Raw genomic sequence first — 12,198 nt, 5'->3', positions numbered from 1 at the left:
ATAGCTGGTGGATAACCCTGCTCTGGGCAGCTATAGTGGCATTGCCCTAGATGTTTGTAAATCATCAGTGAACTTTGTAAATCAGTGAAGAATGCTGATGACCCATCAAAGCAATTTGGAATGAAAACTGACAATTTTTATTTATACTAATTAAAACTCAGTTTGTATTGCTAAGGACTCAAGCTGAAGACCACCTCTGCTCTTTTCTGCATAAAATGAGCAAGGCCAGGTTTAAAGGCAGTTGGAAGGGAAAACTGGCTTAGCTATAGATAGGAAAGGCAAAACAAGCAAATATGAATTATTTGCCACTGGCTACTATTTTCTGAGAGAATCAACACTAATGAAAAATAAATTACTTTTTTACTTTATTTGAAAATGAAGATAACAATAAAAGGTGACAAAACATAATCAAAGAAAACAAGAGAAGGTCAGCTTTTTAAATTTTCTCATTAAAAAAATTAGTATTGTCAATCCTAGCCATTCAAAAAAAAAAAAAAAAACCTACTAGAAGAGAATTTTCTCAAAAGGAATAAGTTTGAAAGTGAAGTGTACGCATGTGTCTATTAGTGTGAATATCAGGCTTGTGATATCAGAGTTCATTCCAGTTATGTTTCAAATGTTCCTCAACAATATATTTGCCATTTACTTATTTTTCTTTCAGTGGAGATTTTCTTGTTATCAATTGACTTGAGGAAAGAGATCTTTACTGTTCAGATATGAATGCAATCAAAACTCAAATCTCAGAATACTGTTCTGAGCTCTGATATAAAGATAGTAATTTAAATTAGAACTTTATATATTTTGTTTTTCAGGTTTGGGTTCTTTTGTCTGGTGGTTGGTTTTGGATTTTCTATTTAATTTAGGGTTTTTTTTCCTTTTTTTGTTTTCATTAACTTTTAACATTTTTTTTTTGGTAAAGTATGGATTACATAAGGTGTATCTGTTTTACATGATTATACCTAAGACAGAAAATCCCCACACCTGTCTTCCAGATGAGAAATTGTCTCTTCTGCTGTGCTTGTTTAAGCAGCAAAGTCCAGCCTGGCACTTGTGCCACCCTTCTCCCATCAGCAGCCCAATCACCTGACCTATTTGCCCGGCACTGACCTATTTGCCTGGCAGACTGCTAAGAGTTACAGCAACTAACTATTTCTGATTTCTCTTCCAGGCAGCAGAATGATTTTGTGGTGCATCACTTCCTCACCAACTGCAAGGTAAGAATAAGACCAGTCTTATAATCTTTGAAGATTCAAGAGGGTATGATAATTATTTGCCCTGTTTGCTTGTACAGTGCTCTGCTGCAGTCACATTTATTTTGTCCTGCTGCTTCTCCTTAGAAAATAGTACAGTCCATGAAAGGGGGACTCCTGCTTAATGGCAATGACATTGTCAACTTTTTAAAATGTTGTTGCTCTGTGCTGGTGTTTCTGAGCAATTGTGGGAAGTTCAGTCTTTTGTGATATCAAGATGATTGCTATAAACAGCTGTTCTCCATCACCCAGGCAGTGAAGGGATATGTCAGGGCTGACATAAAAAGAATCAGAAAAACAAAAAAAGTAGTAACAATGATGATGATGATGATGATGACAATAATAATAATGATGACAATAATAATAATTATGATTAATAATAATAATAATAATAATAATAATAATAATAATAATAATAATAATAATGTGGGGGAGAGGGCTGGGGAAGGGAAACCTGGCATTGGTTACAGAAACATGACTCAGCTTCTGTTCAGTAAGCCCTCTGTTCAAGCGCATTACACAACAAATTTAGAAGGGGCTTTCATACTTTTTGCATGGCTTCTCCACTCTGATTTCCTGTTTACAGCAGGCTAGGAAAATAACTTGTCAGAATAGCTGGAGAGCTGCACCCGGACTGCAGGGGAGCTCTTGCCAGAGCAAGTTTTGCTTGAGGATTTAGATCCAGAGATGTCCTGGCATTGTCCCAACCTTTAACAATAAACACAATAGTTTCACTCCAGCAATAGTTGTATGTTCTGGTATGCACACACCAGCTGTGTTCCTGCTCCTACAGTCCAAGTGTTTTCCCAGACAGAATACTTCATAAAATGAAAATAGGTTTGTGCTATTTACAAGGCCTATTATTTTTAATGCGTCTTTTTCTTTTCTAATATATTTCCTTATTTCTAAATTAAACTCATCAAAACTATTAATTTAAGAATGTAGCTTTTAGAAATTTTTCAAACATATGGTTTATAAAGGAAAAAAGAGTGTGAAAATATATGTGCAGGCTTTCTTTGCAATTTATTAAGCAAAAATTACCAATACTGGCCATACCATTAGAAAGCACATAATAAAATTAAGGAAAATGCGAATCTGTCAAGTTTACCTCCAAAATTTCCATTACACATACCAAAGAAGTTGAAATGGTTAGTAGGTATAAGAACCTCTGCAATAACAGATTAATCCATTGATTCTGTTTTCAGTGTTTATCCAAGTGATGTGTACATATATAAACCTAGGAAACTAGGAAACTTAACATGCAGTCTTTTAATCTGACTTCTAAAACCTGTGTTCTATCCAGTTACCATCAACAGGCATTTTAAAAATATAAAATAATATTTTTAAAAATCTATTTTTAAATAGATTAAATATAAATAAAAATCTACATAAAATAAAGTGTAGAACTAATTTATTTTATAAAGAAATAAGTTTTCGTTTTAAGCTTTCAGAGGGTTGTTTATAATATTCATAAAAATAAATTGCTGGTGTCTTTTTTATTTGCTTGAAAAATATTTTGTTTTGTAAGCTTAAAATGATTTTTTTTTTCCTGTCAAGTTACTTGACGTAGTGCTTTAGACTAGAATAACTGGAATGTGTTCCTGATTATAGCAATTGCCTAGTCTTCCATTACTTAAAAGGAAGCACAAGGACTTGAAAAGCCATGTTGAAGGAAATAATTTGGGTAGCTCTCGCTAGCAAAGAATCCCTTCCCAAGTGCTCCTTGTGTGTTTCATTCACATGAAACCTCATTCAAATCCAGAACTATCTGAGGCTTTACTTAACACTTTATGGTCATGCTGTAAGATATGGGAGATGGAATGTGGAATATATTGCTATTTAAAGCATGCACAGCTTTGGAAGCCTGAAGACTACTGAGATCATAGTGAAAAAAGTAGAGAAGGTAAAGGTGAGAAAGTGTTCTTCAAAATTCTTAATATATTATGAAGAGAAAATTGAGATCACTAAGATGGTTTTTAAGTCTCCTGCATGCTATGACTGTCATGGCAGAAGAATTACTCTGGATTCACAAGCAAAAATGTATCCTTAGCAGAAATTATCAAAGTGAAGCTTTTGGTAGCTGTTTGACGTAGCTTATGGCTGCAGCAGTTAGATTGGGTAATGACATTTAAACTGCATCTGGCTATAAGTGTTGCTTATAAGTGCTTCAAAGACACTGGTCACCTGGAGCAAACTCAGAGAGCAAATTATAGATTTTGAGTTCTAGCTTGTCCCTATTTGATTCCAGTGCACACAGAATCCTCCCAGTAAAAGAGACTTAGGCAATTTTTTTTTGTTGAAAATTGGGTTCCCAATGAATACCATAAATATTGCTTAGTTCTTAGAGTTCTTCTCTAAGAAGAGAGAAGAAGGAAGGAATCAAAGAAAAAAATCCAAGAAGGAATCAAAGGAAAAGATGGGCACCAATGTGGCCCTATTAAATGGAAGACTACAACTATAGTTTTTGTTAGGTTAAAAAGGTGAAGTCATATTTGTTGTAAGAGTTAACTGTAGTTAAACTTTCCTCATGCAGACATTGAGAGGTATTAGGATGGAACTCTCTTTTTCATGCATGGGCAGTACACACTCCACTCATGGCTCCAAAGAGAAGGGCATCAAAACATTGTATTAGAAACACAATAAGGTCCTTGCAAGTTGTAAGATTTAGTTGTCATCTGTTTTATGACCACTGTTTTAGGTAACTCAACAGGAAATTGAAGCACTTTTTAGAAAACATGTTACATGTACACAGGGCATACTGGAGACTTGCTTTCCTTGCTCCAGCAACCTCCTCTTAAGTAAACAGAGAAGGAATATTTCTGTGCACAGCAGTGTCTGAGGCTTGCAGGAAAAACCTGTCTTCAAATCCTCAGTGTTGCCTATGCCTTAGCTGCATTAAATGACCTGTTTTTCTCTATCCAAGTGCTAAGCTGGGGGTGGTGGACACCACTGGTGTCCTTCCAGAGTGACAGGACAAATAGCTCATTGGTGAGAGCATCAGTCACTTTAGAGAGCAATGGAAACTAGAGCAGTGTCTATTAGGAGACAATGTGGGTGTCAGAAAACTGAGCACAGGCTGTCTGGTAAGACTTTCAGCTTTCTGGAACACACAGGGACTTACAGGACAAAACCGTATATAGTATATTTTTCAGTAATTGCAAAGTATGTTTTGCTGAAAGAAAAAATTCTCTTAATGTTACCTAATATGTTACTAACAAATCAGAGAAGTTCCTCTGAACCTGTCCGAGTCTCTGCAAAATTAATCTGTGGGCTCAATGACATAACCATTGTGCGGTCAGCCTGCCATCTATTAGATATGGAGAACAGTTGCAAGTGCGCCAATTGTACTATGCTGGATCTGTGAAGATGCAAGCCCAGTGGAGCATTCTGCAGTTTTGGTTGCAGAACTCTAAGGCTTGGGATAAAGAAATTATGAAGCTAAACACAAGAATGCACTCATATAGTTTATCCTTAGTAAGTTGCATGAGATAGGTAGTATCCCTTAATTTTTTCAGTGTACCTACTGTATTAGATGCTTTGTTCCTTTCACTTCAGAAGTAAGAGTTTAAATTTCATAACTGCATTCATATAAAACTTCTAGCAATTTCCTTCTCATTGTTCTATGGAAGTGATATTGGGAAGGCTGATGCCACAATTGAATGACTGTTCTCCATTATTTAAGAGAGAAGTTTGCCCTTAGAACCTTTCCTCTAGAAAGAATGAAAAGAAAAGGAGTTTTTGAAATACTGTTTTGATGAAGTGAGAGAAATATATGTCAATTTTCTGATAAATATAACAGTGCCTGAAAAAAGATACCTAATTAAAAATCATTATATTTATGCTTCTCTGTATCCTAATCACAAGCTGACGAGTTGAAAGACATCACCAGAATGTCATAATTGCCAGATTCTGCATCTGGATCTTTGAGCTATTTGACAGACACGTAGCATACAAAATATCTAGGCAAGTTGCCAGTGACTGTTTAGATGTTGGTGCAGGGGAACATATAATGTTCTTCACATATCTGTGTCCAGTCATTCCCTCAGAATTGTCTTTTTCTGCTTGTCTTTGTTTGTGTTGACCTTGTGTGGATTGAGGCAAATACTCCTCTATTAGTTTTTTTCCATAAAAGGAAGGTGACTGGGAAGGCTGAAAATTTATTTTTCTGCAGGTTTAGTGATGCAGCAGTCATGAATCAGAGCTAGATGAACTCAGAGACAAAAGCAATTAAAATCCATGAAGTACAAGGAAATCAACAGAATGGAAGAAATTCCATCCTTTTAATTCAGTAAACATTGTCAGTGAGCCACAAATCCTACTTTTGATGATAATTTTCGTCTTTTCTATGTACTGTGTTTATGTAATATAATCCCCTCAAAAAGAAAGAAAGAAAGAACAAAAGTTAGGTATATGTACTATAATGTAGAAGCAAATTGTACATTCATTAAATTATTTGTACAGAACTGAGCTTGTCATAATCCATATAAGTGCACAAGATGTGAAAAACTGAGCCTACTATTTCTATTTCTTTAATAAGACCAGTTGCTTATATACTATTTATTTAAATAATTGCAACCATCTTCTTCCCCCACCCTTGCTTTTTCCTTTTGGAGAGAAACAACTCCTAGAAATAACTAGTGTCAGCTGTGAATTCTGGAGGAGAAGCCAAGAATATAAAACCCGCGCATGTGTGGACAGATCTGACCCTCAGTGGGAACATGGTGACACGGTCTCTTTTCCCCGCCCGGGGCAGCCTGCTGTCGGCAGCACCTTTTAGAGACAGGAGCCAAGGAACTTTTAGACCAGGAGCCAAGGGACTGATTTTCCCTGCAGCTGCTCCTCAGAGTCAGACAGCCTTTGCTGAGGATGAGGCTGCACTTTCGCTATCCCTGCTTGGAGAGGATGGGCCTGGATCCTGCTGATGAGACTCAGTGTTCCCACAGCACTGCTATTGAGGTGGTTGCCCATGTTTGCATTGCTGGAGTGTTCTGTGCTCACCCACAACATTCAAATGTTGCTGAGTGACATAGGGCTAAACTTAAAGCAAACAGATCATACCTGTTAGCTCTGAGGAAATTAAGTAGGGGCACCACAGCACGTTTTCTTGCTATATCATTCTGGCTATGTCCATGGCATACATTGCTTCCACTGACAAATCCCAGTAACTTTTAGTTTTCAGCATGCTCCACTGCTCTTAGGTTTTTCCACTCTCTGTCTTGCAACAATGCTAGCCTTAAGGCTTCTTGGGCGTCTGCGTTGCAATTTATGAAAGTGAAACTTTTTAAAGGTCACAAGAGTGCTTGCTCCTTCTGTCAACAACTTGCCTTGCAAGAGGGCTGGAAAAAAGTGTTTGGCTCAATTCCTGGGTACAATCCAGAGCACCACAGAATAATCCAGTAACAGCATTTTGAAACCCCTTTTTAATACTGTCACCATGTTTGGAAAGATCTATGGGCTGCAGAAAAAAAAAAACCTTCTTATAAAGCTGGAAAACAAAACAGCACGTCCAAGTCTAAACTGTCCTTGCCTGAACTGGACAGATCTCTGTTTTGTGTAATCAGTCAATAGATCTCTGGATCACATAAATCAAAGCTGTTCCTTTACCCACAGCCCCTTTTGTCCAGGTCTGCCTGTGTTTGGGGCTGTGGATGTCATGCGCATGGACTGACACAGGTAATGGAGGTAGATGCATGTTGATGGGGAGTTTGCTCTGTCAGAGGTTCCTGAAGGGCTTCTCACTGCTTTCAGCAAGGGACTTGCCTGTTGCAATGCACTTAAAAAATTCAGATTGCGCTAGTGAGCTAAAAATACCTGTGTGCTCATCAGAGGTGAGATGTCTGTCTTCTTTCTTGGTGCTGCTTGGACACTCTGGATAGAGGGAATAGTTGCCAGTTGCAAAATTTGGCTTTCTTCCTTCCCCCTTCACTGCTCTTTAATTGTAATTACAGCAACTTTTTGTCCCTTTCAGATCTGCTCACTTTGAGCGAAGGGTAAAAGAATGATTTGTTGGAGTATTTTGTATTTATCAACTAGTTGCCAAGAGAATAAGGTTTAGCACAGCAGAGCTTGCCCTTCGCAAGAGCAAATAAAACATGCTGCTTGTACTCTGTTTCAACCCTAACTACGCTGTCAGGTGTAACATTTCTTGTTTCTTCTGGTTGTGCCAGAAACCTAGTTAGTATTCAGTCATGCAGTCATAGAAAAGTACCAAATATATGCCAAATAAATTAATGTAATTTAAATTTACTTTCTAACTGCATATGGGAAGCAAAAAAATATAAGAACAAATGTAGTATAGCCTCCATTAGAACAGTGTTTTGCTATGTTAGCTACATGAAAATGCTGCTTATAAAGCTTTTTAAAGATTAATTTGTTTGTGATTTGTAGTAGTTTGATTTTTTGGAGGTTTTTTTGGGGCGGAAGGGTAACTGTGAGACAGAGGTAGGATCTGTTATCTCCCAGGTAAAAAGATACAAGTTCACTGCAGTGCACTCTAATATTAGTGGCTCCTCTGAATGCTTTTAACCTGTGATAAAATCACCTTCAAGGTAAGTCAATTTGCATTCATTGTGAGATAATTCATGATAATAATGCTGAAACACCTTAAATATTTCCCATATTGCAACTGCTTCTTTAGTCACTCATACCATGAATAAAATCAGTTTTATACAAGGAATTCAAAAGTCTATCTAGTCAATACTCCTAGGATGTTGTTCCATAAAATATGATTGGGGGAGAAAGACTATAGTGTATTTTCAAACTTATTCTGAGAAGGTATTTTATGTCAAATAGCTGGATGAAATGGGTTTTCTTTGAGGAAATACAGGCTTATATGAGGCTTTATGGTAGCGTAAGTTATATGCACAGAAAAGAAGTGGGACATTTTGAAGCATTAAAAAGTTTGAATAAAATATAGGAAGAGGAAGACAGCAATTAAGACAACTTATTAAGAGAAGATTATTACTTCCTTTGAATTACTTTGAACTATGAGGGGAAAAAGAGGGAAATCAGAAAAAAAAAAAAAGTAGAAGTTTTGTGGCTTTACATTTTAATTAATTTACATTGTTTTTCTTCTGCACAGGCCAGGTATTGTTTTCTTCCTTTGTTTGGGAGGTCAGTTTTACATGTTACAACTGAAGAACTGCTTTGTTACTTTAGAGCTGTGCGACTCTGTCTCCATAAACAATGTTGATGGACTAAAACATAATGACCAACAGTAAAACTGTCTTTCCTGTCTTATCCTGTTAAATGATAGGCTAGGGGATCATTTCGTTTAATATATATGTGATAATTATATAGCTCTAAAATATTGCTGCAGGCTTCTCTTTGTTTGTATTGCATATTTAATACTGAAATTTTTTTTTTAATTAGAGCTGCATTTGTTATCATGATCTATTTTCCTGGCATTCTTAACTAGGAAAAATGGGCTACTTACAAAAGAAATGGACCAGTTTCAACAGACTTCAACTGACTTAGGGTAGACACCCCAAGCAAGAGTGTAAATAATAAAAAAGCAATTTATTAATCAGAAGCCATTACCTGCTGAATACCTGACACCTTTTACAGAAGGTATTCTTAAATTCCGTTTCTTAGCTGATGGGCAATGATGACAGCCTTGAGTATTGATCATCTGCAGTAGGGAGTTTTCATTTTAATTCAAGGCCGTCCAATCACAGCAAGGCCTTTTTTAGCTCTGGGAAATTGCATTAATTTCCAGATAAATAATAACCAGGTTTTAAAATAATTTTCCCCTCCTATGCCCCAACCTACTATTCAGCTGAAAGCAAAAGTATCATATCTCCTTTGAGAAAGACTGAATGGCATCACATTCATCAGTTGACTTTAGAAATAATACTTACTACATCAATAAACAGGTAACAGGTTGTGGCCTCACCATTACAAATTACATTTGATGGAGAGTTGGTGAGTCAAAGACATGTTTTAGCCTGGAAAGACTTGTGATGGAAGGTGAGATTCTTGATAGTGACATACGGGAGCAAGAGGAATGCATTTGTGGCTTGGTTATTCCCTCAGTGCCCCAGCAGAAGATCATGCAGGGAGGTGCTCATGCTAGATGGAATGCACTGTCTTAGAGAGAGAGGTGAGTTTTTCCTGTGTAAAACACAGGAGAAGTATCACATAGTGCCAGGCTAACTTTCTGGATGTGTTTTTTAATATTGTAATTGTACATTCCTCTCCCCCTTAAAATACATCTAAATAATTCAATTTTTATGTTATATTTAGCACTCTCCCCTTCTCTGATCCAGGTAATTGTCTTTCATCCAAGTTATGTCAAACATCTCAGGCAAGGTGCCTGAAGCAAACTCAACAGGCAGTGTCCTTCTGAACTCTGAATCCCCCATTAGAAGCTGTACTAGGTGAAAGGTGCACTATTCAACTTGGATTTCGTAACAGCACTTGGACTCTACTCAGAAGCTACTGCTCTGTCATAATATCCACTAGGTAGGGAGATCCAGCTCTAGAAATAGCATGCTGTATCCAGGTGGAGTTCCAGGAGTGAATGACTGCTGGGAGAAGATATAGGCTAATTTTCTGCTATTTCAAGGATATGATCTGGAGGTCAAGGTGGAATGTGCTTGACAATGTGCCTTTGCAAGTGACTTTCACTAGTATCATCAAAATCCAGGAGCTAAAATCCACAGGAATGGTCATGTAGTGCAAATGCTGGTAAGTCTTAATGTGTCTGTTGATCTCTGAAGGGGGACTCCACTCAAAATCCACAATATGTGGGACATCTTGCCTCTGTGTCCCCAGGAACAGCCATCTTCCTGCAGCACTAGCCTATGAAGAATCTCTGCTGGTCATTCGTCTCTCTGCAACAGTTGCCCATAGCTGTGTACCATAGTTGCAGGAATTGGCTCAGATCAGTAGCATCAGCCCAAGGATATATGTTTTCCTGTGGAAATGCATTGCTGTGTCACTCCCAGTTTCACAAACTACTTCAGGAGACCCTTCTTCACTGTGGTAGCTGGACTTTGTAGCTGTGCTGTGGAAAGGTAAGGTAGTGAAGCAAGGTAGTGGTCCATTTCTGTAAAACAAGGGAAGGTTTAAATCTAGCAAGTGGTTAAAAAGTACTAGGTACATGTTTTAACTAGCTAATTCCCAGAAAATATCTTGATCCATATTGCAGCATTGCCTCTCAAAGCTGAAGTGCTTAAGCAATTGTAACTTGCTGCTGTTCTGTACATTTTAATGGATGGCTGAGGTGGAAGAGCCATTAGTTTTACATCCTGGTGTAACAGGCTTTTACATAATGACATTTATATATTTACCTTTATATATGTTCATATATTTACATTTATACTATTTATATAAATAACCATCTGCATTTAAAAATTCTCAAGGTCTCAAATAGCACAACTTTGATAATTTCCAAATTTATAACACTGACAATACAGCTAAGTTTGTTAGGTAGAGCTACTGGTCTGAAAATGTAGGATTCAAGACGTTGCACAGAACTGCTAGCAGATCGTCCCTTTAATGGTGCTAATTTAAATTCTAACTCTATAATGTAGCACTAGAAGGGTTGTGCAGATATTAAAAAAGATTAAAAAAAAATATATATATATATAGTCACTTAGCTATGAAGGAATTTGTTCTGGTTTTGACTGGGGTAGTTAATTTCTGTCACAGTAGCTATTATGGGGATGTGTTTCAGATTTGCACAGAAAGCAGCACTGACAACACAGAGATGTTCTAGTTACTGCTGGGCAGAACTCACAATGCACCTAGATCTTTTCTGCTTCTTGAATCACCCCATCAGCGAGTGTGCTGGGGGTAGAGAGGAGCTGGGAGGGGACACAGCTGGGACAGCTGAATCCCAGTTGATCACAGGGATATTCTAGGGTATGTGGTATCATGCTCAGCATATGGAGGTGGGGGAAGAAGGAAGTGGGAGAACATTCAGTGATGGAGTTTGTCTTCCGAAGTCACCATTAAGGCATGATGGAGTTCTGTCTTCCTGGAGATGCTTGAACCCAAGCCTGTCTACTGGAAATGGGGAATGAATTCCTTGGTTTGCTTTGCGTCTGTGGCTTTTTCTTTATTAAACTGTCTTTATCTCAACTCTTGAGTCTTCTCACTTGACTCTTCTGACTCTCCTCCCACACTCACAGTGGGGTACTTAGGGAGAAGTGTCACACTCTTTCTTCGCTAGTAGAGGTTACACACAGTAACAGATCTCCAAGCAGATTAGCAAAATGACAACTTTCGTGTTTCTTATTGGTTTTAACCTGAACTTAGGCAAATATTACGAACAGTGTTACTAATAAGGAGGGAATTAATTCTTAAGTCTGTCTGAATTCTTCACCAAAAACAAAATTAAGCTCAAAATTAAGCTGAAATGCTCTATTTAGAGAGGAGGTCTTATTGTTTGTATTATGTAGGGTGTTGGATCAATGTTTATGTTGCCCAGGTTAGCAGCTGCATGCCTGAAGTGAAGATACAGTACTGTGGGAACATTGTGGCCCAGTACCCCAAACACCAACAGAAGTGCAGAGGGCAGGCCTGCCACTCAAGCCCCTGTTCTTCTCACTGGTCAAATGACATGCTGATCCTGAAGGACAATGACAATACATTTTGCCTGTGCATAGCAGACAGGACATGCTGCAGCACCACCACACTGCTGGCACACAGAGGAGACCCAACAACAATGCACAGGGCACACATTCCCACACCTTACTTCCAAGGGAACAGCAAAGGACATCTTCTACAAGCCAACAAACTTCATGTAAAAGTTCCAGCTGCAAACTAGACCTTTGGAGTCACTCCCCTCTTTCCTCCTATTCCCCCAGTATTTGTGTCACCTCCTCAGGCAAAGGACCAGACACCTCAAAACAGGGTCACTGCAGCTGTAATGTGATACACAGTCCTAAAAAGGCATTTCCCATCTGGGACCTGGCTCCATGAGCTCAGTCATGTAAATAAA

General features: G+C 38.0%; 1 long non-coding RNA gene across 2 annotated transcripts; it reads left to right on the top strand.

Moving 5' to 3' along the window:
• The first annotated feature begins 1,573 nt into the window (after window positions 1–1,573).
• Window positions 1,574–11,336, top strand: LOC121345397. Of its 2 annotated transcripts, none has more exons than XR_005953963.1 (2): window positions 1,574–10,267; window positions 11,201–11,336. It is a non-coding gene; the product is annotated as an uncharacterized LOC121345397 (long non-coding RNA). The 2 variants fall into 2 exon arrangements; XR_005953962.1 differs by having other exon boundaries at window positions 11,117–11,336.
• The last annotated feature ends 862 nt before the right edge of the window (window positions 11,337–12,198 follow it).

The sequence above is a fragment of the Onychostruthus taczanowskii genome, unplaced genomic scaffold (assembly GCF_017590055.1).
Source record: "Onychostruthus taczanowskii isolate IOZ18803 unplaced genomic scaffold, ASM1759005v1 scaffold72, whole genome shotgun sequence".
NCBI lineage: Eukaryota > Metazoa > Chordata > Aves > Passeriformes > Passeridae > Onychostruthus > Onychostruthus taczanowskii.
Note: the sequence above shows the minus strand (reverse complement) of the source record. Positions and strands in the feature narration are given on the sequence as shown.